The sequence below is a fragment of the Tupaia chinensis genome, unplaced genomic scaffold (genome assembly GCF_000334495.1).
Source record: "Tupaia chinensis unplaced genomic scaffold, TupChi_1.0 Scaffold000354_1, whole genome shotgun sequence".
In the NCBI taxonomy this organism is placed as follows: domain Eukaryota; kingdom Metazoa; phylum Chordata; class Mammalia; order Scandentia; family Tupaiidae; genus Tupaia; species Tupaia belangeri.
Window position 1 is genome coordinate 10240055 of NW_006159849.1, and position 15683 is coordinate 10255737.

Here is a 15683-nt window from a genome sequence, read left to right on the forward strand (position 1 = left end):
CCGTTTTTCCTGGTAGAAGATCTACATTAAAAGGAACTAAGATGAAAGAAACAGGATATATGCATTTTTCTTTTAAAAAAACACACACAAACTTTCTTCAAGACATAGAACTATTCCTCCATTTTCCTTTTTAATGGCAAATGATAGGATAAAAAAGAAAAACAGGATAAATGATATGGAGGAAAACTGATCAAGTTTATACAGACATTTTTAATGTTCATGCAAAAAGGGCCCTTTTCTAAAATGGAGAAGCAGAATCAGGTTAGAGAATGTCACAGATCTCTTTTTCAGCTGCTTTGGGGTAGACTATATCCAAAACTTCTTAGAATAAGGCTTAAAATGTTCAGTTGGAGGGGGAAGTAGGGAAACAGTAAGAAGATCTATAAAGAATTAGTAACTAGAAATAATGGGAAATGTCAACTAATGGCTAACAGGTTAATCTGTCCCCTTCTTAATCCAAGAAAAGTTATAGATCTCTCTTGTCCCTGCAAGTAGTGGCTCCAAGAAAAACCTATAAAATGAACTAATAGCAGCTGACTTAGAGAGCTTCAACCCTTTCATAATGTTAACCTCTTATAAACTTGTTCTATGAGATATGAAGTCATCCTGCAAAGTATTATCTAATGATATTCTTACATATCAATTCTTTTCTATATAATACATTTTTAGTAGATATTTATGCAGCTTCAATCTAAATATAATATCCTTTAACTGTTTTTATGTAACTAGTTTAACATGCTGGTCAATCCTTATTAATGTGGCCTTCAGTTTGACTATCTACATAAACTGCCATCATGGCTACTTCCTCTGCCCCTGCTACTTTCCCTTTATCATACTTTCCCCCTTATCATGCTCATCTGCAAGAAAGGTTAGAAGAAATACTGTTAGAACACGTGTAACAAACACATCACTTGTTCTATTTAATCTTTTCTGGCCTTAACACGTCTGCTTTTCACCAATGTTCCTCAAACAGAAATTTTTTGCCTTCTGCACATATTTTCTTCAGTAGTGCATAATAAGAACTAGAATAATCATTTCAAAGAAAACAGTCTAAATGCCAATAAAAGGCCGGCCAGTGGTGTGGTGGTTAAAGTGGCTGAATCCCATATGGTGGCTTGTGGAGCTGAGTCCTAGATCCAGTGTCCTGAAAAACATGCCAGGCTTGTGCACGTGCCCAAAATCCCAAGAGGAGAATGAAGAAGAATGAATGTTGGCATGGCTATTCCCTGCAGGGTGTGCTTTCTCACTCCCTTTACCTCCTCAGCAAGCACATGTGTCCTATAACAAATTAGTAAAAATAAATAAAATAAAATAAAAAATAAATACTGGGCTGGCCAGGTAGCCCAGCAGTTAGAGGAGCCAGATTCAACATGGCTAAGTGTAGTTTGAATCCCAGCCCAGAAGGCTTGAAAAAAAAGCTGGACACATGTGCATGCATGTGTGCTCCAAATCCTGATGGGATAGAGAAATACAAAAAAAGGAACTTCAGTGTGACCACGCCCCACTAAAGGATGTTTTCTTTCTCTTTCTCTCTGGCAACAGCTTGTCCTCTCTGGTAATTTAAAATAAATAAATAAGTAAAAAAAGAACAACATATTAAACAGATTGGGAGTTAATTCTTCAAAATCTAGGTTAAATCATGTAACAGTTCCTAGGTCTGCTTCTTCATTTGGAAACAAAAGATAACTGGCCTGATGCCTACTGAATTCTAAATATTCTAAATGCATTGCTTTTACTATTACTACTACTGCTACTAGTACTACTGGGGAAGGAGGAGGGAGGAGACAGAAAGGGAAAAGTGGGGCATGGCTGTCACAATTCCTTCTCCATTTCTTTACCTGTTGGGATTTTGGGTACATAGGCACATATGCCCACTGTGTTTTTCAAGCTGCTGGGGCCAGAACTCACACCAGGCAATAAGCTGCTGAGATCTAGCCTGCTTAACCACGAGGCAACAGGGCTGGGCCGTCTGTTCTGTTGTGAATTGGCAATTAATATTTTATATACATTATAAGGAATTAATTAATACATAATTTATTATTATTAATGGTTTTTAATCTTATAAAAATTAAGTGCTATGTAATATGAGATAGGTTTTAAGTAAAAAGAAAATAGAGATTACTAATTAGCAATGACTATGAGAAGAGTTAAAATTCAGAATCAGGAGAAGAACCCTTTAGGTTAAGAGAACAACAAGAGTAAAGTATGAAAGTGAGAAAGAACTAAAATGAAGGGTGAAAAAAATGGGAAAGATGGGATTAGGTAAGTGAGAAATTTAAAGCCAAATTTCCATTTAGTAATTTAGAGAAAACCATGACAGGGCCCGCTGGTAGTGTGGTGGCTAAGATGGCTGGATCCTATATGGCCTACTTTGCTGTTCCAGTCCTGGACCTGGTGGCTTAAAAAACACACTGGGCATGTGTGCATGAGAGCCCAAAATCCAGAGAGAGAATGTAGGACAAGCGTTTGTGGATTGGCCTTCCCTGGAGTTGAGTGTGGGCAATCCTAACCCAAGAGCACACACACCATGTAGTAAACTAAAGAAAAAGAAAAACAACAACAACGAAAAACTAAAAACCCACTGTCATTCTGTAAGCATGGAAGTGACAGAATGATACAGTTAGTAATAAGATAATCCTATGCTGACTTGGCTTTACAGGAGAATTTGATAGTACTGATGACCCAAGTAGAGTACGCTAAGCTGTTAACTCACATACTGCCAATGAATTTTATGTATTTAAACTTTAAGATTTCAAATTTAACATTCTGAAAAAGAAACTGCAGACACACATTTCCACCTCCTCCTTGAAAAATATATTCTAAGAAAATTAACAAATAAGTGGTTGTCGTAAAATTTATATCAAAAAATGTGTAAACCACATCCTTTAGTTAAATAACACTTGACTACATTTAAAAGTAATTGTTCCTCCAAATTTCTAAATTAGTAATATAACTTTCTACTAAATAAAATAAAGGTAATAAAATTTTGTGGGGTGTTTCAGTTAATAAGAACTTTGCTTTATAGTCTCCCTTTAAAAGAGGCAAGTAGCAAGGATGCAAGCAAATATTGCTCCCCCTCCCCTTTGCTCTAAGAGACATTGAGGACGACAGGTCTGAAAAGTACTTTGGTCAAACCTGAAACAATGTTTTGAAATCGTACCCAAGTAATGTAACTGGGGAAAAGAGTGTTAGAGAGAAGTGGAACAGAGGCTTGTCTGGCTGGGGAGGGAAACTAAGATAAATCCTTTATTTGTGATGAACCTGATAGCTTGAGCTTTTAGTCTCTCAGTAGTCCTCATATCTACTGTACCTCTGGTGTGAACACCGGTTGGGATGAGGAAGAAAACAAGCATTTCCGATAGGTGTTGTCTGTCTTTATGAAGGTTACCTACTGGGTTATTAAACATTATCTTACATGCCATTTTAGATACGGATACAGACATAAAATTACCAATGACACAGTAAACTTGTCTAATGATATTTTATAATGAATGCAACTTTTACCTTTTAAGTAAGTCTTGTTTCACATTTTACATATATATTCACTTGGACAAACCTCATTTTTTACAAAGTAAAGGATTAATGGAAAGCTCACCAGCTCAGGAACTAGGAAACTCAGGATCTAGCCATAATTCTATTTAAATGAGCTCTTATGCTCCTAACTGCCTCACTTTTAATGGGAAAAGGCTGAAATATTGATATGAGGTTTTCCAGCAAGAACATTATAATAAATCTTTGCTCTCCTCTAAACTGCCTAGATTTTTTTAGTACCACATTTATGTTAGCATTATCCTTATACAACTAGATATGGTTCTCTTCCTGTCCCTTGACCCTACAGAAAAAAATCTAATTCCACATTACATTTAAAATCTGCAATTAAAAAAGAAGTCTTCAAATACAACATTTCTTATTTATTTATTTATTTAAGAATTATTTAATTTTGTTTATGCATTCATTTATTTTAATTTGACCAACCACACAGAGAAAGAAATTGAGAAAGCAAGCCACCAGGTCCAGGACTCGAACCTCAGTTGGCCATATGGGAGTGACCAGCACCTCAACCACCATTGACACTTGCTGGCCCCCAAATACATTTCTTAAAGAAAAAAAAAAGGATATCCTTTGGGAGCAGCACTAAAACCAAGTCAAAATAGTATCACACAGGCAGGAAATTTTCATTGACCTCAGTATCTTAAAAGTTGGAAATAAAATAAAAAAATTTCAATTAGAAAGTCATTACATTTCTCATTTTTAATTGTAGATGAGAACACATGCAATTCTATGCATTTATTGATTGCCTTTTCTAACCTTTTTAGTGGTTACTGACTTTTACAAACAGGAGACTGACTAGAGTTATATAAAATAAACCAACAGAAGAAACAACTCTAAACGTGTGCATAAAGAAATGAAAAACTATTGGGACCAGCAGGTGGCATGGTCGTTAAGGCGCTGGAGACTCACACATGGCTGACCATGGTTTGAGTCCTGGACCTGGTAGCTTGCTTTCTCGCTTTCTCTCTCTCTCTCTGTCCCTGTCCAAATCAAAATAAATGAATTAATAAAATTAAATAATTCTTTTAAAAAAATGAAAAACTATTTGCAAGTACAGTAAATATGAACTTATTCCATTCATGTGTTCTACAATATTTCCTTAGACAGCTTACAAGGTGATCTGCTTAAGAACTCTTTGGTGGCTCCCCTGTATATCTATAATCAAATCAAGTCTCTTCACAGGTCCTTATAGGTCTTGTATGAATTGGCCTTTGCTTACTCCTTTGACCTCTTGATGTATTTTTTTTCATCACTGTGGCTACAGTCTCATTCACTGCCTTTCAGCACCCTGGAACCATGAAACTGTTTCCACCTCAGGGCTGTACACATGCTTTTTTTCTTTATTCATGAGAAAGCATGTGAATGTGAGAGAGAGACATGAGTATCTTCCACAGGATCTGGTCAGACTGTAATCTCCTTCCTGCAGCTCATAGGATCTTGTGTGCTAGAGCGCATGTCTGGGTGGAGCCTTTCAGGCTGACTGTGTGGGGATTAAAACCTCCAATGTCATGTGGGATCCAGATTTTCTTGAGCAGCGTGCATTATTATTGTGCCATGGAGCTGGCCTTGCATACATTTCTACCTGATTTTCATTATTTCAGACTAAATTTCCCTTTAAAAAATTATTATTTTTTAAAATTGCTGTTGGGCACAGATGCTCACTAGAGTCAGAGAGAGAGAGAGAGCACAAGCACGGCAGCAAGTGAGCAAGATATGGAAAACAAGAAAGGAAACCACAAGGTCCAGGCCTTGAACCATGGCTGGCCATGTGGAAGTCTAGTGCCTTAACCATCATGCCACCTGCTTGCCCCCAAATATCGTTTTTAAAAAGAGGTCTCCTGAATTTCAAAATCTAAATTAGGTTATTCTTTCTTATAGCACCTAGTCCTTCACCTTTGTAGTTGAAAACTAATCCTGTCATGTATTCACCCATAGGCTTACTTGGTTAATGCTTACTGTCTTTACTATATACAATAGGCCTATGAGGTCAGTAACCATATGTATTTTTTAGCACTATAGACAGCGCCTGATCAATAATAATCTATTAACTAAATGAAAGAGAAAATAGTGAATAAAATAAGAACTTTCAGTTATATTGGAAGATCTAGCATAAATCACGATAATACTAAATATAACCAAAACAGGTTGGTTGTTGCTTGGAAACAATATTCACAATAGTAGTATAATTTATGGATTGAATTGTTCTATAAACTTATATTTAACAAAATGTGTTTCTACTTACAATATACTCCATGCATTAAAAAAGAAAACACGTTCTGATGTACTTAAAATCTCTACAAAAAGCAGTGGAATAAACAGACCATTAAGCTGAGGATGATCACATGTACAATTTACTATCAGCTAACTGGAGATGTTGTGTCTGTGTAATGCCCACTAACTACAGCACACTAGATCAATTCACTAATTATAAAGTCATAACAATATTATATTTTTATATATCAAGTACTATCATGCGCATCCTCCAACAAGGCTGGAAAATGCTTTTAAAGGGTCAATTAATTGGACAGTGCACTGCTTCTCAGTTCTCAATATTCCTCATCAGGACCAAAGTGAATTGTGATCTAACACCTATCATCAACTTGTTTATCTGTTTTGGATCACTGGTAACCTCCATTTTAAAGTATAATCAATACATGTATTTCATTCCTTAACTTTACATGACATGACATTTACCACTACTGTCCTTTCTTTCCTTCTTGAAACTAACCTCCAACCTTGGTTTCTCTGATGGCCTCCTTCAGAGGCTTTTATTTCTATTTTTATTTTACAGATTAGATTTCAGATCTCTCTCTTAAACTCTAGACCTTGAATATCTCCATCTGTATTTCCCTCCCTTTATTCTCATCCATCAAGGTCTATTTCATACGTATCTTTCTCCAATTTCCAGTCACATTTTAGCCCAACCTCTTCATTGAATGTTTTAATAAAATCACCCACTGACTAATATCTAACCCAACCTCTACACTTGCTGTCAGGTAATGTTGCTTTCCTGTTTAAAATTTTCAGTGGGCCTTGTAAGTCCTTTTGAATAAGTCTACATTTTTTAGCATGCGATACATGATGTCTCTAGTCCTCCAGGCTTCTTGGTCTTTTTACGAAGGGTTCTAGTCTTATTTCTATTCATTTCATTCTACCTAACATGCTGTACCTTCACAAGAGACACGCTCCTTTTTGTTTCTATGCTTTATCACATACTGTTCCTTCTGTTAATAAAATCCTCCACAACTTACCATTTTTCCTTTGAATAAAACAACATTTACTTTTCTTTTTATATTCAAGCTTTACTTCCTTGTCTAGGGAAAAGTAAAACGTCTGAACTATGCCCATGCTGATTGAGTCAGATAATTTCTTTTGCTAAGTTTCTGTTTTGTTTGTGTGTGCAGGTATTAAATTATGAAGCAAAATATCTTTCTTATAGGCTCTAATACATAAAAAGTTGAAAGGCAAGCCTATTAATGTCCTAATGTTTGTATCAGAATGTCCTCTATGTATGAAAAGTCCTCTTCACTGTTATTATTTTTTGTTATAAATCTTTATTTAATTAATACAAGTGACACTGACATCTATTAAAAAGTTCTGAACAAAATGTCACCTGTAGTGTTTCAGATATAAGCTTGCCAACATGCTACTAAATGACATTGACTTCTTTAATAACTGATGTGCAGATGGTAATTTTTACTTTGAGGGTTGGGGATGGTAGAGCTAGACAGTGAAAAATTATCAGCACAGAAAGCAGTATTCTAGACAGAAACAAAATATCTAGGTCACAAATGGTAGATGGCATTTTAGGGAAAAGCTTATTATATGGATTACTTCAATTGATTTTTACTTCCAAAACACGCTTAAGAATAATCTAAATTGAGAACCCAAACAAGTCTGTTGTAACCGATAAACTGATTATCTTCTATTTTTGTTCCTGTAAGTGCTATATAGCTCTACAGCAGGGTTGTTGTGATTATAATGGAGACTTCACTACACCAAGTTAGTTCTTACAATTTTCTTCCTGCATCCTGATCTATGTTAAACATACACAGAAGATCCTCAGTTAAGGATGGTTCAATTTCTGGGCACATTCACTGGGGATTAAACTTCAGTTTTGATATTCTCCTGGACTAACAACATGCAGTGTGATTCTCTCTTGTGATGCTGTGCGGTAAGCTCTTCTGGCTTCCACTTTCAATAGAATATTTAATAAAGTATAAAATAGGGTTTGTGTCAGATATTTTGCCCAAACACAGGATGATGCAAGTGTCCTGAGCATGTTTAAAGTAGTTTAGTTAAACTATGATACTTGGGAAGTAAAGTATATAAAATGAATTTTCATCTTAAGATATTTTCAGCTTTATCAAGATGTAATCCCACTGTCAATTGAAGAGCATCTGCACTTACTTAATCCTATTCTTTTCGTGTGACTACATCTTCAAAATAAGTTTTAATTAAATACTGTATGACACCCATATTAATTTCTTCAAGTTGCATGTCATATTTGCAAGGATAAAGACCTACAACTTTTTTGTCAACTGTACTATCACCTCCTCAGACACTATGAGAAGCTCCATGGGGAAATTATTTAAAAAATAAAAATGAAAAACTAGAATATCAACTGCTCATTTTTTTAGTGACTTCTCCAAAGGCCACAATCTAAAAATATGGTAACATAAACCACATGTTTTTGCTTTTATACTTAAAAGAGAGTCAATTTTAGCAATACTATATATAAAGAAAGAAAAAGGTGGCATAAGGGACCAGCCCATGCATGGTGGTTAAGGCAGCTCTGTGGCTTGAATGCCAGACCCAGTGGCTTTAAAAACACATTGGGCAAGTGTGCATGCACGCCCCAAAATCCAAAGAGGGGAATGGAAGAGAAGGGACTGTGGTTGATCATTTCCCCTGGGAGGTATTTTCTGAGCACCCCACACCAGTGAATATAGTATGTGCTCTATGGCAAATTAAAACAAAACAAAACAAAACAAAACAACTAGGTAAATGTAAACAAATGTAATCAGAGATCCAAATTCTCTTTTATTTTGTGTCACTCTATGCAATTCCTTCAAGTACAAAATGATACATATCTACCCCATCATCACAAAGATCATGCGTGGTGATTAATGAGCTAATGCCTATAATACAACCTGAAGCTCCAGTATAAAGACAATAAATAAAAAACACTTTCTCTACAAGTCTGCCCGAGATGATTTTCAAATGAAAAATGACTATAAATTAATGAAATACATTACTGTACTGACTAGATTTCCTCATCAATATTTAGAATGGGTAAGATAGGCACTTATCAAATAATGACACAGATAATTATAAACTGTGGCAAACACCATGAAAGTAAAGTATAGAGTGCTATATGAGAATATGGTGGGGAGTAGGAGGAAGGTACTTTTGTCTGTTATCTCTTTTAATCTTAATAATACTTCTCTTCTGTTATCATCCTCTTATACATGAGGATATCAAAATTTCAGGTTGTTAATTAACGTGGTCAAGTTCACACAACTTCTAAGTGAGACAGACAGAAACACTGGTTTGACTGAAAGACTATATTCTGTCTACTCTTCTAGGATTTTGCATAGCTATGGCTATGCACATCTCTGCTTATTCTCCCCCTTTAAATGAATTCTACCCTGACCATACCTTTTAACAGCTCAAAGAGGTGTCAATCCTTTGCTACCTCTTCGCCCTTCTCTAATTTTTTTTTTAAAATTCCAAAGTATTTTTGACTTTTCAGCATACTACTTTATTTGTTGTACATATTAGTCACGGTCCTCCCTAGGCTATAAGTTGCAGGGAGTTAGGGATCCTTGCTTGCTTTGCTTACAGATATGTTGTCCCTCCAAAACTAAACCAGTGACTGGTACACAGTAGACACTGTCTGGTTTTTCCTTTTCACTTTTCAGGTTTACTGCATGCAAGAACTTGTTCAGTCATCCTCACTTTTAACTTCTGGGAAAACAAGACAGGTCCTATAACTGAGCCAAATTTTCACTTGAATAATATACAAATTTAGCTTGAAATGCTATTCTGTTATAATAAAGTAGGACCGCCAGTAATCATTTAAAATGTCTAGCCACAGTAAAAAGTGATGAAAAGTAAAACAAACTGAAATGTAGAGGATGCAAATGATGGTAAACGATCATCTAAGATATATCAGAGTGCCTGTTAAACAGTCTATGATGTTTCAGAGACTGAATGTGAGTCACAGATGCAATGTAAGAATGGGAATACTTTAAAGCAGTGATTCCCAAACCATAATTATTTCAAAAACCAATTAAATTAAAAAAAAAAAAAAGACTGGAATGACAGAGGTGCCAAATTTTAATTTTGCCACAAAGGAGTATGAGAAACTAAATAAAGGGCTGATCAATGGTGGTTGAGCCTAATGGTTAAGGGAGCTGAATCCTATAGGACAACTGCACAGTTCCAATCTCAGCCCCAGCAGCTTGAAAAACATTCTACATGTATGTGTGTGCACAGCATAAATCTCAACAGGATGGAGAAAAGGAGCAGGGACTATGGCGTGACCAATGCCCTATTGGGGGGGAGGGTACTCTCTCTCTCTGGCCAGCTCATGTGCACTCTAGGAAAAACAAAAAACAAATGAATACAATTATTATCACTGCAATTTCATCATAACATATTAACACAGTAGTATTTTAAAATAACAGAATTTCAATAAAAAAGGTACTATTTTCATTTACTAAGTTTAGGTTCACAAGCACCTCATTACATAATATTACTCCCATGTGAATTTAAGATCTAAAGGTGGAAAGTAAAACTTTAAAGATGCTATAAAAGAATCTTTATAACACCATGATAGAAAAGTCTTTCTTTGAAAAGTAAAAGCACAAATCATGAATGAATGGTATTTGGCATTAAAATTAAAAACTTCTGATCAAGAAAAGTTCACTATATCTAAATTGAAAAGGCACGCTAAAGACTATTAATAAAGGTATTTTTAAAGCCCCAAACCATAATTATTTCAAAAACCAATTAAATTAAAAAAAAAAAAAAAGACTGGAATGACAGAGGTGCCAAATTTTAATTTTGCCACAAAGGAGTATGAGAAACTAAATAAAGGGCTGATCAATGGTGGTTGAGCCTAATGGTTAAGGGAGCTGAATCCTATAGGACAACTGCACAGTTCCAATCTCAGCCCCAGCAGCTTGAAAAACATTCTACATGTATGTGTGTGCACAGCATAAATCTCAACAGGATGGAGAAAAGGAGCAGGGACTATGGCGTGACCAATGCCCTATTGGGGGGGAGGGTACTCTCTCTCTCTGGCCAGCTCATGTGCACTCTAGGAAAAACAAAAAACAAATGAATACAATTATTATCACTGCAATTTCATCATAACATATTAACACAGTAGTATTTTAAAATAACAGAATTTCAATAAAAAAGGTACTATTTTCATTTACTAAGTTTAGGTTCACAAGCACCTCATTACATAATATTACTCCCATGTGAATTTAAGATCTAAAGGTGGAAAGTAAAACTTTAAAGATGCTATAAAAGAATCTTTATAACACCATGATAGAAAAGTCTTTCTTTGAAAAGTAAAAGCACAAATCATGAATGAATGGTATTTGGCATTAAAATTAAAAACTTCTGATCAAGAAAAGTTCACTATATCTAAATTGAAAAGGCACGCTAAAGACTATTAATAAAGGTATTTTTAAAGCCTACCAATTATTGTTATCCAGAGTATATAGAACTCTCAGAACTTAGTAAGAAAAAGATAATCCAATAGAAAAACTGACTGGACAATTCATAGAAAAAGAATATGAATGACCAATAAAGAATTCTCTATTGAGAGATGCAAATAAAAACTACAATTAGGTACCATTTCACTCCCCAGGATGGCAAAAATTAAGAAATCTAAAGTATCTGGAAAGTAGAAAAGCAGAACCTCTCAATCATTGCTAGTACAATGACTTTGCAGAGAAAACTGGTAGTTATCTCATAAAGTTGAAAAAGTATATATCCCATGGGCCAGGACTCTACTACTAGATATATATTCCAGGGTAATCTTTCTCAATGACAACTCTCTTGTTGCTATAATGACTAGGAGGCACTACTAAACAGAAGCTAGGGATGCCAGGTATTCTTAAATGTATAAAGATAATGTGGTTACCCATCTCATGACTCGAATGTCATTCACATAGGGGAGCAAAAAGAGAAACAAAATCCAAGGTCAGACTCCTCTACACAGACTTAACACAAAGTATTATTTGTACTGTTTTAACATGGATTTTTAAAAAAAATTCTAATACAATCACTGTATAAAGAGAGAAGACTGAACTTTCACTTTTGTTCAAACTTAAGAGTAGTTCATTATTTCAGAAAAATCATTTTTCAGCAACAACAGCGCCACTGTTGGTATCTGAATGGCCAATTCAACATTCCTATTTCAATCTGCACTAGCGGCTACTGCATGGACAGTGATACTATCCACTGGTGCAAAGCACCTGACTACTATTTCTTTTAGCAGTGCTTCTTAGACTTCAAATGTTCACAAATAATCCAAGAATCCTGTAAAAATATAGCATCTGAGCCAGCAGGATGAGATCTGAGGTTCTGCATTTCTAACAAGTTCCCAGGTGATTCTGATGTTGTTCTACCATCACACTTGGTGTAAGATTTAAGTGTAGTCTTGAGCTTACATATTTATACAGCAATATACACGTAAATTCTTAAAATTTTAGTAAGAACTTTTTTTTAAAAGAAAAAAGACATGGATATAGGCTTATTATGAATTTCATTTTAGGGCAGTATGGGAGAAATGATAAAATATCTTCTATAAAGATAAAGTCAGCAAACACTGCACTAGGGAAGTCTTTTTTTTTTTGAGAGATTTTCACTGTAGGGCGCGTGCGCTCGCCAAACAGACAGAGAGAGACATAGAGACAGAAAGCGAGAAATCACCCCCCAGGGGAGATGGTCACGCCGCAATCCCTTCTCCTCCATTCTCCTCTCGGGATCTTGGGCACGCACGCACACGCGCCCGGTGTGAGTTTTAAGCCACCGGGTCCGGGACACGAACCGTGGTCGACCACGTGGGAGTCCAGCGACATAGCCATTACGCTAACTGCTGGTTCCTGACTGCACTAGGGAAGTCTTACAAATGTACTTAAGTAAACATACAAGTATATTCCTTATAGCATTGTTTAATACCAAAAAGTTGGAGACAACCATCAATAGTCTTAAAACAATCAAAACAAAACAGTATGATGTTCATGAGTATAAAGACATTAGTTATTAATAAAGAGCTTTAGGAAGAAAGTCAATTTCACCCTACTACTTGAGAATGGAGGGAAGAGGGAATAAGAATTAAGAGGGATACAAAGTACAGAGGAAACTTCGTTTTGCTTTATAGCTTTATTTCTTCAACTGGGTGATGGGTAGTACATGGGTATTCATTATTTTGTATGTTGCCAATACTTATATTGCTATATTATTTCTCATTTCACCTGGATTGACAGAACTGTTGGGCATAGCCAGCTGTTTGAAAAACACTGATGCAAAGCAAAAAATTCAGGTCTGGAAGCCAAAAGACTGGGGTTCAGGCCTCAGTTTTACTCCTTATTAATTGTTTAGCTTTAGGCAATTCAAATAATGAACTTCTCTAGGCTGTATTTATTTCACCTGTAAAAGTGTCATGACGTCACTTTTCCTCCTCAATTTGCAAGGCTGGATTTGAGAAGCAAAGGGAGGCAACATACGTGACAAATTTTTGAAACGGTAGGAGTAATTTTGGAAGTTAAGAATAAAACTTGGATGCATTAGAAACAAAATCAGCCAGTAAATCAACCAGCCAATTCAATAAGCTCTATTTTCTTGACATCAATGATTCCGAAAATATAATACCAGTCTTAACATGAAAGAAAATTTGAAGTTATCAACTCTTAAAAGATGGTGTAAAGCCAGGCATTTTCCCTATTATTAACTATGTTTCTTTATGCTAATTTTAAACCAAACAACTGAAGTTTATAATACCAAGACAAGAAAGTATTGCATTAAGAAGTACTCCCTATTAATCAGTAGCACATAACCAGAGTAACTGTTGCTTATGTGGTTCTCACTGCCTTTAAAGTGAGCAGGTGGCGTTTTATTAGCCCTATATTACAGATGGATAAACTGACTCAGATGTGGGATAGTGTGCTGAGATGTAGACCAATTCAGAGACAGAACTCAGGACAGTAATCACCTAGTTCTTCTGTGTACATCATTAAGCTACCAAAAACACTATTTTGTTATGATGCTTTATGGTGATTTTATCCTAGCAAAGAGAAAATTCTTTTTCAGCTATTATTCCGTACACATTTCAAAATGGGCAAAGATACTCAAGGAAAAAGCTACTAATCAACTAGAGTACTGCACTCCAAGGGACAAAATTAAACCTGCCTAGCCTGCTAAAAATCTAATCCTATCCTTGCAATTAACCTTATTAATACTAGAGCAGGAGAAAAGAGAGGTCAAAATATGGGTGATGGTGATAGACATTTCTTCCTGGATCTCAAATAACAGCAATTACTGCACAACAGAGATACTGCATTTATCATAAATTGATACATGATTACTTCCACTATTCTTCAAGTAATGCCAACTACCCATAGGTCAAATACTTAACAAGCAGGGAGTTGAGTAGACCCAAACTGGAACACTGGCAATCACGATAATTATCAAAATAGTGGCTATGATTAGCTATGTCACCCAACTGAGAGTTTACGTATAAGCATACAAAGAGACAAACTCTATGGAGAAAAGTTCATTTTACTGTAAATCTCCCTACTAATGTAACAGATAAATGTTAATTACAACATGTACTTGACCTTCTATTCAAACTCTTTAAGCTTCAAAAGCCGACACAAGAGCTCCAAAATTCTTTTTATTTATTGGAAGCTTAAAAATCAATGAATCTAACAGCCAAAATTTAAAGGTCACCCTCTCAGTACTCCGTTATTCATCCTTTTGCTTAACCAAATCTACCCCACACTGACTTACAGCATCATTTCAAGAAAAAAAAAAAAAACTGTTCTGGCGTGGGCAGAAATTTTACTATGGATCAAAGCTCTGAACATATTAACAAGCAGAGGTTAAACAGTTCTCCTTTACGAAAGCCTCAAAATTTGGCACAACTTTCTTACTTTGGGGTTTGATAAAATTCCAAACAAAATCTCTAATTTTCCACTTAAAAAACGATTGCAGGATAGCCTATCCTAGAGGTCAAATCAGGTAAGATTAAAGTTCAACCATTTTAACAAAAAGAACCCTGCGATGGCACGACCGGAATACACAAATCACCCAGCTCAGTGCAGACTTCATCTAAAAGCTGGCCGAGAGGAAGACATTCAGGAGAATGCTTTAAGGCACATGCAAAAATCACAGTGAACCGGCAAGGGAACGTAAACCTGACCCCATCTACCCCGTGTCCCCTAGGAGAAAAGCGAAGAAGGTAAAATGAGAATCTCCTCTGCAAGGAGGACCCAAGACCTTCCCTAGTCTGTCGGTTCGTCCGTGCCTCCCCAGCTCCCGGACTCCCGCAGCCTCACGGACCTTACAGACCTCTTACCGCTCCCCTTCACCGAATCACTAGAGAATTCTCTCCAAAATGCAGAGGCGATCTCCAGGAGTGGCTTCTCCGCCTTTCCTCGGCTGGGAGAGGGATCCCGGTCGCCAACAACAAAGACGCCTCCCGCTCCCCTCCCCCCGCCCGGCTCATACTCGTCACTCCCGCGCTGCGCTTCCGGGCCTAGCGCCCCCTCCCCTAGCCCGGCCGCGGCCCCGGCACCCACCCGGGCGGCCTCACGCACCTGCACCTGAGCGGCCGCAGCTGAGACGCGAGGCAGACAGGGTCGGGAGGGAAGCTCCGTGGAGGCGCTGTCCTAGACACGGCGCGATCCGCGCTCCCGCCGCTGCCGGACTCTCCTCGCGGGCTGAACGCGGGCTGACCGAGCCGGAGGAGTACAGGGTCGGACAGAGGGATGGAGCCTCCCGCTCCGGGACGAAGGACGGCGGCGCCCGAGGGGGCCCAGCTCGTGCTCCTGAGTCTCGCCTCGCGCCGGCCCTGCTCCTCCACAAGAGCTCGCGTTCTGCTGACT

General features: G+C 37.0%; 1 protein-coding gene across 1 annotated transcript in view; it reads right to left on the bottom strand.

Annotated features, from left to right (window-relative positions):
• Nucleotides 1-15518, bottom strand: part of ABHD17B (abhydrolase domain containing 17B, depalmitoylase) — a 44874-nt gene extending 29356 nt beyond the window's left edge. Inside the window, exon 1 of the mRNA XM_006152489.3 lies at nt 15396-15518. The gene's annotated coding sequence lies outside the window, so the exon portion shown is untranslated. The remainder of the gene's footprint in view (nt 1-15395) is intronic.
• Nucleotides 15519-15683: the final 165 nt, after the last annotated feature.